Raw genomic sequence first — 13468 nt, forward strand, 5'->3', positions numbered from 1 at the left:
CTCATGCTGTGTGGATGATTTTCTTCAGCAGGGACAGGGAAAAGTTGATGGGAAGATAGATGGAATTAAATACAGGGCAATCCTGGAATAAAACTTGCTAGAGGCTGCAAGAGAATTGTGACTTCAGACTGGGACATAGGCTCACTTTCCACTAGAACAACAACCTAAAACATTCTGCCAGAGCTACAATGGAATGGTTTAGATCAAAGCATATGAATGGCCAAGTCACAGTCCAGATAAATAAAGCCCATTTAGAATCTGTGGCAATACTTGAAAAATGATGTTCATTCATGTTCACTGACGCCAGAGCTATAGCTAGTTTACAAAGATTAACAGGGAAAAATGTCATTTTCTAGATGTGGAAAGGTGGTGGAGAGAAACCTGAAAAGATTTGCAGCAGTTATGGTAGAGAAAGTGGTCCTACCAAGTATTGAATACAAATTCATGTCACAATTTTAAAATTTATATTTTTTTAAATATTTTAGAAAACAATGTTATTTCCTTTAAAATGCACAAACATTTGCTATTTAGTGTTGGTATATCCCATAAAATCATAATAAAATACATTAAAGTTTGTGGTTGTAACATGAAAAAATGAAGAAAAGTTTTTCAGGGTATAAATAATTTTTCAAGTAACTGTATGTGACTGCATTTCTAAGTGAGGATGGATCGATCAATCGATAGGCAGATAGATGGATACATGGATGGATACATATGATAGATAGACAGACAGACAGATATATAGATAGATAGATAGATAGATATAAGAAAAATAATGGAACAGCACACCATTTTACAATTGGGTGCCCGCGCCTCCCAAGCAATTCCTCCAATACTTGCCAAAAATATAGAAGAGAAAAAGGAAGGCAGCACTCAAAAAATTTTTCAAAAAGTGAATTAGATTTTATTAGACCCACATGGCATAGTGATGTTTCGGCTCACATGAGCCTTGAGGCTTGAGAAAGGCTTATATGAGCCGAAACATTGCCACACCATGTGGGTCTAATAAAATCCAATTCACTTTTTAAAAAGTTTTTGGAATGCTTCCTTCCTTTTTCTCTTCTAGATGCATAGATAGATACATAGATGGATACATAGATACATAGATGTCATAATAAGTAGAAAGGAGGGGATCAATCAAGGAAGTAGAGAGTTTGAGTAAAATTCACTGATGTTCGTAGTTTCACACAAACACAAAGACTTTGAGATTCTCTTTGAGACTTGTGTGGTAATGCAAAATGACAAATGCCTGCACTCTAGTGCTTCAGCAGTGTGTGAAATTTTGACAGGCAAGTTTATTTTTTTCTTTGCAAACTGCGAATTTAATCTCAAAACGCTCAAATTTGAGTGAAGCTATGAATTTTAGCAAGTTCAGCTCAAACTTGATGCTCCATGGATTGTTCTCTAGCTTCATTCCATTTCAAAAAGGAAGCGATTTCTCAAAAACAAGAGATGAAGCCAAGTTTCTAAAACAGCATCAAAATTTTAGTGCAAATTGTTGGCGCAAAGTACGTAGAATGATGTTAATACAATATGCGTTGCATTCAGTATACCATTTTCTTTACAGCAGTTGTATTTAATTGTACATAGCTTATATGGAAACTAGTGGTATGGCTGGTATAATAACTCGTAGCTTGGCTGCTTTGAAATCTATTTGTATGGCTCATATAGTTTTTAGTGGTAAGAAACTAGTAATATGGTTGGCATGGAATATCCAACAGGTGCTAGAATTATCCTTGAATGAATTATCGAAAACCTTCCACTTGTACACGAGTCAATTCCAGCAAACCCTTCCAATGGAAATACTGTTTGATGTTTTTTATAAAACTTGACCTGGTATTGATAAACGAGGCAAAAGGTATATTAAAAAATCTTATATCTATTGAAAAAATGATTTTAACTTTATGGCTTTAAAGCATCTGTGAGTAAAATGAAAAACATGCAATTACAATTTGAGCAGTACCACTAGATGACATATGGTTGAGGATGATTAGCAGTTTAACGTAAGCTTTTGCAAAGTGTGCAGCAAAGTAAAAAAAAAAAAAAGAAAAAGAAAAAAGATTCAGCTTCCCATTTCAATGCAAATTTTTGGTGTGCTTCATTCTTATGGCTTTCCCTCATAAACACAGTTATGATATTATCCTGCGCACAGACAGTGAAAACTCATTACAACAGCAAGGAAACTAAGTAACATGACTTGAAACAAAAACTGTGTTTTGCTTAATTACGGAAGCTGCATTATGGCATGTTACATAAATGACTTTAAACAGTGCAGTCTCTATTTGGGATCATGTAAAATATGCACATGATGTATAGATATTAGGATCTGGTGTAGTCAAACACCGCTTACAAATGTCAGCAATTATAGGATAGAGTCCTGCAGGCAAATGTAATTTCAACTTAATGCAAAACCAGTTTTATCATAGACAGCCATATGCTCATCTTAAATTTTGTTTCTTTTTCAAGAAAAAAGACCATAGTAATAGGATAATCTAAATCTCCACCCAGGTGAATCTATCATCATGAAATTTATACCTGCTGAGGATATGAACTAATATTTAAATTGCCATGGGCATGGTGTTTCCGCATCAGTGCTCACCCGTGCTGCAATTTGTATTATTTTTTATAAGGAACCATCTTTAAATAAATGGAAAACATTTTCTGAATCCGGTAGTTTGGGTTTAGAAGAATTTCACTCAGTTTTCAGAATTTAAATATGTGACTCATTTGTTAAATCTAATTAAAAAAATGATAAGCACTGGAATATAACACATGAAGTAAAGAACAGTCTCACCAGCTGTGAGCACAACAGATTTTACTAACCCATCCATTACCACAAACTATCTTAATAAATCCTAATAGAATCAGATTAGAAACATAAACAGAAAAAGATGTCTATACATAAATCATCAGCTCAATCAAATACTGATGTTTAACTCTTGCAATGGCATAACGTCTGGTTACCACTAATCCTGCTCTGGATGAACTACCAGAATACATATACAGTTGTGCTGAAAAGTGTACATACCCCAGCAGAATTTTTGCTTTCTTGGCCTTTTTTCAGATAATATGAATGATAACATCAAAACTTTTTCTCCACTTATGGTTAGTGGTTGGATGAAGCCATTTATTGTCAAACTAAAACTCATTAGTAAGATTGTTTAGATGAAACTGTATTTTTGTTCTGCCTGTTATTAGTGCAGGCTTCCAGACACACATTGCCACCAAAGCAATGGGCAAAAAGAAGAAGTGCTTTATAGTAGGTCTGGAACGACAAGTACATAAGGGTAGGCACCCGCCTAAGGTGCTACCTCTCGTCTCCCTGGGGGGAAAAAAATAATGTGTGAAATTGTGAATTCAGCTTAGTGACAGGCAAAAAGGTGCATTTTTTAGTCATGAACACCGCTCACTGTGGATTTCCCTCCCTGCACTCAACTGGAATCACACTTTAAAATATGAATATTATGTAAAGATGTAAGCTCTCTCTGGGACAGAGTCACAGGAGATGTAATTAGCTATCTGCTTTGGTGGTTACTCCGGCAGGTCACAGGCTACTTCCAACCTGCATGTGACATTGGGCGGTGAAATGCAGCGATGAAAGTCCTCACACTGTCAGATTTCAGAAGTATTGGCGGTGAGCGTGGGCAATCACATGAGTGCAAGACCAGATGTGCTTGTCTATTTTTCATTCACTTGTATTGAGAGATGACAAAGTAGGTCTTGTCAAAATGAAGAAGTCGAATGAAAGTTTCATACTTGGATTCATGTGACTACCCACTCTCACCCGCCATGACAGTGAGTCCTGACAGCATGTCTGACAGCACGCTGCCAGGATTAAGAATTCTGCAGTCACTTTTTGTATGGGAGCCTTTAATTTTATGAAAAAAAGGAGGTAAAAGTAAGCTTACCGGTCTGTAGTCAATCCCCCAAGCCAGCTAACGCCTAGCACGGACCGTGAAGAGTTGCCACAAAGAAATTCAAAGCACAAGAAAGGAATGATCCAGCTGTAGGCAATGCGGCTAAAACTCACGAGAAAGACCGTTTAGTTGAAACGTGTCGATCGTCTCCACTGGTGTGTATAGGTGTCTGCAGGAATAGATTTTCATGGAATTTTAAAGTTCAAGTTCAAATTGTAGTCGCTTCGCCTCGAACTGGATCATTATTTTCTTGTCCGTTAAATTTTTGACATTGTCTCGGAACTAATGAGTATATTTATTTACTTATATTTATTAGTGGAAGCCTGTCAAGATTATTTTACTACTGTAGGAATGATATATCCATACCGATTCGAGTACAATAAAAATAATATTTGCTTTACAGTAAGCTAGTGTTCCAGTGCTGAAAAATAAAGGTTTAAATCCCTAGGCAACTAAGCCTGGAAGGACTGTAAATACCAATACACTAAAAACTATGTATCAATTTTATTGTTGCGCTATGCATTCTGCAGATATCACTAATTTCATAAGTGCAATGATCCTGAAGGAAAAAGAGAAGGTAGTTTTATAATTATCTTTGGTGTAATCCTAATCCTTACAATACCGGCAGCACTTTATCAAGCACCTTCTCTTTTTCCTTGATTACATTTCTGGTTCTCCACATGGGGTACAGGGTGGTGGAGCAGCAGCCATTGTATTATATGTACTACCTTGCTCAGTGTTGGGCTGAAGTTGCACAACCCATTCAGGTGAATACTTTCACCACCGAGATTTTTCTACTTGTCTGTTTTGATCTGCACAATATATGCTTTCTCTCTTCTTTTTTCTTCTATGACCCTGAAGGATTTCATTTCAAGTAATTTTCTTCAGTTATATAATTCTTTAGCTCTCAAGAGTGTTTCTTAATGCTTTTTCCCAGCATTTTTCTTATTTTGCTAAATTTGTCATTAGCATGTTTTTAGCATTCTATAAATCTTACGGATAAACCCATAGAAAAAAAACAGATATATGCTTTTGCATATCCAGAGCATGAGAAAAAACTAATGCAAAAATTACCACATAAAAGTCAAAAATAAAATGTTATGTGTTTTGACAGGGTCACTGGCACTGTATGTGATGAGAGCTATGTGTCATGAAGATTGCTTTCTTTTGTGATCTGAAACTCATAAGTTTCTCTCCAGCATGCTATGTGCTGAACGGATTAACCATCCATTATCAGTGACTGGGTTGTGGTGAGTAGGTGAGAGATGGGCGGGATGCCTACTCACCATATGTCCACCTCAAGAGAGTGGCTGGGGAGTTAAATGTGCACTCACTATTTTTTTTTTCGGTCTCTGTGTTGTGTTTGGAGAGGAGAGTCTCCAGACGTGGCTCCAGGAGGAGCTGAAGACATAGTGGTCTGAGCAGGCAAATCCCTCAGATTTAACCCCTTCCCATCTTTGACGCCACATAGGCATCATGAAAAGTTATGCCAATACGATCCATGATGCCTATGTGGCATCATGAATTGATTGCCCCCTGTGGGTCGGGTGACCGGGGACACTGAGAGGTCACCCGACCAGCACACAGAGGACACTTCATAGTTAACCCCAGGGGCGTGGCTTAGTCCCCACATGCCTACGATCGCTCTGGTTGGCTGTTAAATGTGAAACAGCCAATCAGAGCGATTTGTAATATTTCACCAATTAAATTTGGTAAAATATTACATTCCAGCCATGGCTGATGCTGCAATATCATCTGCCATGGCTGGAGACTGAGACCCGACCCCCTCATACCGACTGGCAGGGGCAATGGCCCCCCCAACCTACAGATGGCTGCTATCTGCTGCCGCCATTAACATCAGCTCCCCTCCCTCTTCCCTCCGCTCCCCCCACCTTCTGATCCCCCCTCACCCCCCACGTTACTTACAAAGTCCCTCTGGTCATCTCGGTGTCCTGCCATCCTGGATCATGGGCGCCGCCATCTTGGAAAATGTCAGGCGCATGCGCAGTGCGCCCGCTCGAATCTGGCGGCTGCAGATTCATTCATTTATTTTGATCCCTGTGATAAACTCTCACAGTGATCTAAATAAAAAAGTAACTACACCCCCTCTTTTATCACCCCCATGGGCAGACACAAATAATAAAATAAAACAATAATATTTTTCCATTAGGGTTAGAATTAGGGTTAGGATTAGAATTAGAGTTAGAGTTGGAATTAGGGTTAGGGTTAGAGATAGGGCTAGGGTTAGAAATAGTGTTAGGGTTGGAATTAGGGTTAGGGTTACGGTTGGAATTAGGGTTAGGGTTGGAATTAGGGTTAGGGTTAGAATTAGGGTTAGGGTTGGAATTAGGGTTAGGGTTGGAATTAGGGTTAGTGTTGGAAATAGGGTTAAGATTAGGGTTAGGGGTGGGTTGGGGTTGGGATTAGGGTTAGGCTTAAGGATAGGGTTAGAGTTGGAATTAGGGTTAGGGGTGTGTTGGGGTTACGGTTGTGGATAGGGTTATGATTAGGGCTGGGATTAGGGTTAGGGATGTGTTGGGGTTAGAGCTGGAATTAGAATTGAGGGGTTTCCACTGTTTAGGCACATCATGGGGTCTCCAAAAGCGACATGGCGCCCCATTTATTCCAGCCAATTTTGCGTTCAAAAAGTCAAACAGTGCTCCCTCCATTCCGAGCGCTGACGTGTGTCCAAACAGTAGTTTACCCCCACATATGGGGTATCAGTGTACTTAGGAAAAATTGCACAACAACTTTTGGGGTCTAATTCCTCCTGCTACCCTTGGGAAAATAAAAATTTGGGGGCTAAAAAAATATTTTTTGTGGAAAAAAAATGAATTTTTATTTTCACGGCTCTGTGTTATAAACTTCTGTGAAGCACTTGGGGGTTAAAAGTGCTCACCACACATCTAGATAAGTTCCTTGGGGAGACTAGTTTCCAAAATGGGGTCACTTGTGGGGAGTTTAGGCACGTCAGGGGCTCTGCAAACATTCATGATGCCCTTAGATCATTCCATCAAAGTTGACATTTCAAAGCGTCACTACTTCCCTTCTGAGCCCCAACATGTGCCCAAACAGTGGTCCCCCCACATATGGGGTACCATCGTACTTAGGACAAACTGGACAACAACTTTTGGGGTCCAATTTCTCCTGTTACCCTTGTGAAAATAAAAAATTGCGGGCTTAAATATCATTTTTTTGAGGAAAAAAAAGATTTTTTATTTTCACAGCTCTGCGTTATACACTTCTGTGAAGCACCTGGGGGTTCAAAGTGCTCACTATGCATCTAGGTAAGTTCCTAAGGGGGTCTAGTTTCCAAAATGGGGTCATTTGTGGGGGAGCTCCAAAGTTTAGGCACACAGGGGCTCTCTAAACACGACATGGTGTCCGCTACCGATAACGATTGGTGCTAATTTTCCATTCAAAAAGTCAAATGGCGCTCCTTCCCTTCTGAGCCTTGCCGTGCGCCCAAACAGTGGTACCCCCCACATACGGAGTACCAGCATACTCAGGACAAACTGGACAACAACCATAGGGGTCCAATTTATCCTTTTACCCTTGGGAAAATAAAAAATAGCGGGCTAAAAAATCATTTTTGAGGAAAAAAAATGATTTTTTATTTTCATGGCTCTGCGTTTATAAACTTTTGTGAAGCACTTGGGGGTTCAAAGTGCTCACCATACATCTAGATAAGATCCTTAGGGGGTCTAGTTTCCAAAATAGGGTCACTGGTGGGGGGTTTCTACTGTTTAGGCACATCATGGGCTCTGCAAATGCAACATGACGCCCGCAGAACATTGCAAAAAGTCTGCATTCCAAAATGGCACTCCTTCCCTTCTGGGCTCCCCCATGCACCCAAACAGTGGTTCCTCCCCACATATGGGGTATCGGTGTATTCAGGACAAATTGTACAATAACTTTTGTGGTCCAATTTCTCCTGTTAGCCTTGTGAAAGTAAAAAATAGCGGGCTAAAAAATCATTTTTGTGGAAAAAAAAATGTTTTTTTATTTTCACTGCTCTGCGTTATAAACTTCTGTGAAGCACTTGGGGGTTCAAAGTGCTCACCACAATTTAGTTAAGTTCCTTGGGGGGTCTAATTTCCAAAATGGGGTCACTTGTGGGGGAGCTCCAATGTTTAGGTACACAGGGGCTTTCCAATTGCGACATGATGTCCGCTAATGATTGGAGCTAATTTTCCATTCAAAAAGTCAAATGGTGCTCCTTCCCTTCCGGGCCCTGCTGTGCACCCAAACAGTGGTTTATGACCACATATGAGGTATTGGTGTACTCAGGAGAAGTTGCCCAACAAATTTTAGGTTTCATTTTATCCTGTTGCCCATGTGAAAATGAAAAAACTGAGGCTAAAATAAATTTTTGGTGAAAAAAGTCCATTTTTTATGGATCAATTTGTGAAGCACTTGGGGGTTCAAAGTGCTCACTAGGCATCTATATAAGTTCCTTGGAGGGTCTATTTTCCAAAATGGGGTCACTTGTGGGGGATCTCCAATGTTTAGGCACACAGGGACTCTCCAAACGCAACATGGCAACCGCTAAATATTCCAGCATATTTTCCATTCAAAAAGTCAAATGGCGCTCCTTCCCTACTGAGCCCTGCTGTGCGCCCAAACAGTGGTTTATGACCACATGTGAGGTATCAGTGAACTCAGGAGAAATTGCTTAACAAATTTTAGGATCCATTTTTTCCTGTTACCCATGTGAAAATGAAAAAAATTGATGCTAAAAGAATTTTTTTGTTGGAAAAATTAAAATGTCCATTTTTTCCTTCCATGTTGCTTCAGTTCCTGTGAAGCACCTGAAGGATGAATAAACTTCTTCAATGTGGTTTTGAGTAGCTTGAGGGGTGCAGTTGTTAGAATGATGTTATTTTTGGGTATTTTCTGCTGTATAGAACCCTCAAAGTGACTTCAAATGTGAGGTGTCCCTAAAAAAAAATGGTTTTGTAAATTTTGTTGTAAAAATGAGAAATTGCTGGTCAACTTTTAACTCTTATAACTTCATAACAAAATAATGTTGTTTACAAAATTGTGCTGATGTAAAGTAGACATGTGGGAAATGTTATTTATTAACTATTTTGTGTCACATAACTCTCTGGTTTAACAGAATAAAAAATTTAAAATTTGAAAATTGCGAAATTTTCAAAATTTTAGCCAAATTTCCATTTTTTTCACAAATAAACGCAAAAATTATCGACCTAAATTTACCACTAGCATGAAGCCCAATATGTCATGAAAAAACAATCTCAGAATCGCTAGGATGCATTGAAACTTTCCTGAGTTATTACCTCATAAAGGGACACTGGTCAGAATTGCAAAAAATGGCCAGGTCATTAAGGTCAAAATAGGCTGGGTCATGAAGGGATTAAGGATGTGCTGGTGGTCGGCACTCACAGCATGTGAGCATTTCTGCTACATACAGGAGATCTGATCATTGCCTGTATGTAGCAGAGCCGACCAGACAGCTGCAGTTTCTAGTCTCCCGTTGGAGACTAGAGCTCAGTGACCGAAGGTAACCTCTAGTGTTGAGCGATACCTTCTGATATCGAGAAATATCGGATCGGATTGGATCGGACCAATACCCAAAAATATCGGGTATTGCCGATTCCGATACCGGAAACCCATGCAAGTCAATGGGGCACAAATATCAGAATGAAAATAAACCCTTTCTTTACCTGCACCTCCAGTTTGGGAGGGGGGAAGAGTGTGGGCGGTGCGTGGGCGGACACTGTGCATGTCTGTGTGTGCGGGCGGTGTCTTATGGGCCTCTCGGGGGTCTGTGCGGGCCTGCCGGGGGTCTGTGCGGGCCTGCCGGGGGTCTGTGCGGGCCTGCTGGGGATCTATGTGGGCCTGCCGGGGTCTGTGCGGGCTGCCGGGGGTTGTGTGTGTGGGCAGGCATCGTCCGATGGGACTGCAAGTCCCATCAGGCTATGCCTGCTACAATGACAATGATTGACACATTAGCCAATGATGGGACAGTAGTAGTCCCATCATCCGACTAATGTGTTGAATGTGAAAAAAACCATACATACTACATATATACTGCATTCATACAACATACATACATACATACTACATACATACTACATATATACTACATTCATACAACATACATACATACATGCTACATACATACTACATATATACTACATTCATACAACATACATACATACTACATACATACTTCATATATACTACATTTATACAACATACATACTACATACTACATATATACTACATTCATACAACATACATACATACATACTACATATATACTACATTCATACAACATACATACATACATATATACTACATTCATACAACATACATACTACATACATACTACACATATACTACATTCATACAACATACATACATATATACATCTTACATACATACAACATATATACAACATACATACATACTACATTCATACAACATACATACATACTACATATATACTACATTCGTACAACATACATACATACAATTGTACATACTACATACATACTACAGACATACAACATACATAAAACATGCTACAGACATACAACATACATACTGCATACATACTACATACATACTACATACTACATACAGTACATTCATACATTCATGCAATACATACATATAGACATCCACAGAAATCCACGAGTGTCCCACGATGATCTCCCGTGGGGTACAGCAGCATCAGCTGATGCGACCACTCTCTAGGGGCACCAGTAACACAATGAAGGGAGGTAGGTATCCTTCCGCACTGTATTCCTCAGCCACTGTAAAAAAATAGTCTCCAGTCTCACTTTTGGCATTGCTGTGTGAGAAAGTTCCCATGCAGCTTTTGCCATAAAGTGAGACCAGTGAACTATAGTAACCTCTCAGTGATGCACTGCAGGAGATCGTCGTGGGACACTCGTGGATTTCTGCGGATCAGGGAGTATATTGGTTGTTTGTTATTTTAATATTTTATACAGATGACACTGGCTTCGTGGATCAAAGTGACAAGTGATGGTGAGAATGTACTCTATGTTATATGTACTGTATGTCTATATGTATGTATTGTATAAATGTATGAATGTATTGTATGTAGTATGTATGTTGTATGTATGTTGTATGTATGTAGCATGTTGTATGAATGTTGCATGTATGTAGTAAGCATGTAGCATGTAGTATGTATGCATGTATGTTGTATGAATGTAGTATATATGTAGTATGTATGTATGTTGTATGAATGTAGTATATATGTAGTATGTATGTATGTATGTTGCATGAATGTAGTATGTATGTATTATGTAGTATGTATGTTGTATGAATGTAGTATATATGAAGCATGTATGTAGTATGAAGTATGTATGTATGTTGTATGAATGTAGTATTATGTAGTATGTATGTAGTATGCATGTATGTATGTTGTATGAATGTATTATATATGTAGTATGTATGTATGTATGTTGTATGAATGTAGTATATATGTAGTATGTATGTAGAATGTATGTTTTTTATTTTATTTTTTTTTTACATTCAACACATTAGCCGGATGATGGGACTACCTTCCGTAACTTTATGGCATTGGCAGTCCCACAATACAATGTGCCCAGCCACTTTTATTTCAGCAGGCAAGCTGTCCCTGCCCTGCAAAAGCATGTGGAGGGAAAAATTAAACATGTGCCACTAAAAGCCGTCAGTAGCAAGGTCCACCTGACCACCGATGCGTGGACCAGTAACCATGGACAGTGACAATACCTTTCCCTCACTGCCCATTGGGTAAATGTAGTGGAGCCAGGTACACATCTCCTGCTCCCTCCATATTCACACTACAACTGATATTAAACTTGCTCCAATTAGGCCTCAGCCTACTCCATGATGGACCCTGGGCTCCAACACCGCCAGATGTTGCTCAGAAGTGCCATATGAAAAACACTAGCTCCTGTGTTAGTGGGGTTCAGTAACGCCAGCTGCTCCCCTGCTGTGTGTCCGGCAATATCTCCTGCTTCCTCCACATTCACACTACAACTGATATTAAACTTGCTCCATTTAGGCCTCAGCCTACTCCATGATTGACCCTGGGCTCTAACACCGCCAGTTGTTGCTCAGAAGTGCCGTCTGCACAGAGAAAAACACTAGCTCCTGTGTTAGTGGGGTTCAGTAACGCCAGCTGCTCCCCTGCTGTGTGTCCGGCAATATCTCCTACTCCCTCGACATTCATCCCGACATCAGATATTAAACTTGCTCCAATTTGGCCTCAGCCTACTCCATGATAGACCCTGGGCTCCAACACCGCCAGTTGTTGCTCAGAAGTGCCATCTGCACAGAGAAAAACACTAGCTCCTGTGTTAGTGGGGTTCAGTAACGCCAGCTGCTCCCCTGCTGTGTGTCCGGCAATATCTCCTACTCCCTCCACATTCATCCTGACATCAGATATTAAACTTGCTCCAATTATGCCTCAGCCTACTCCATGATTGACCCTGGGCTCCAACACCGCCAGTTGCTGCTTAGAAGTGCTGTCTGCATAGTCAACATATGCTCCAGTGTTATTGGGGTTCAGTAACATCAGCCGATCCCCTGCTGTGTGTCCGGCAATTTCACTTGCTCTGTCCACATTCACACTACTCCAGATTTTAAACTTGCTCCAATTAGGCCTGTGGCTACACTCTGTTTCTACTGTAATCCCTGGGCTCCAACACCATCAGTTGCTGCTCAGAAGCGTCTTTGGCACAGATACTTCCTCCTGCCCAGCCAGGTTCCAGCATGCCAGCTGTTTCCGGATTGTGTCAACGTCACTTTGGCACCAATACGTTGTCCTGTCGTGTTGCGATCGGGTTAGCCTACTGCGGCTGGCTCATGGCCTTGCAGCGTTGTTTTTTATGGGTACCTTATGCTACCCATCCGAGTTCCAGTACTGTCAGCTGGTTCTCGGCAGTGCCTTTGGCTTAGGTGCCCCCTCAGTATCCGAGTTCCAGCAACGTCTGCTGGTCCTTGGTAGTGGTTTCTAGCACAGGTACCTCCTGCTTAGTAACCATGTTCCAGCACCGTCAGTTGGTCCTCGGTAGTGCCATTGGCTCTTGTAGCTTCTGCTACCCCTCTAGTTTCCAGCACCGTCAGCTGGTTTCTCGGCAGTGTCTTTGGCATGATTACTCCCTCCTGCCCAGCCTGGTTCCAGAACGCCAGCTGTTTCCGGGAAGTGTCAATATCACTTTGACACCAATACGTTGTCCTGTCGTGTTCCGGTCGAGTTAGCCAACTCTATGGTGCCTGCAGTTTAGGTGCTTCCTATGTGGGCTGCGGGATCTGGCAATAAAGGCTGGTTCCGTAGTGCCAATAGGACAAGCACCCCCTGTAGGACTGTGGGTTTCGGTAACTGCGGCCGGCTCACGGCCTTGCAACTTTGTTTTTCATGGGTACCTTCTGCTACCCATCCGAGTGCCAGTACCTTCAGCTGGTTCTCGGCAGTGCCTTTGGCTTAGGTGCCTCCTTCTCGGTATCCTAGTTCCAGCAACGTCTGCTTGTCCTTGGTAGTGCTTTCTAGCACAGGTACCTCCTGC

Source organism: Dendrobates tinctorius, unplaced genomic scaffold, assembly GCF_039654945.1.
Source record: "Dendrobates tinctorius isolate UK_male_01 unplaced genomic scaffold, ASM3965494v1 ptg000133l, whole genome shotgun sequence".
NCBI classification, from domain to species: domain Eukaryota; kingdom Metazoa; phylum Chordata; class Amphibia; order Anura; family Dendrobatidae; genus Dendrobates; species Dendrobates tinctorius.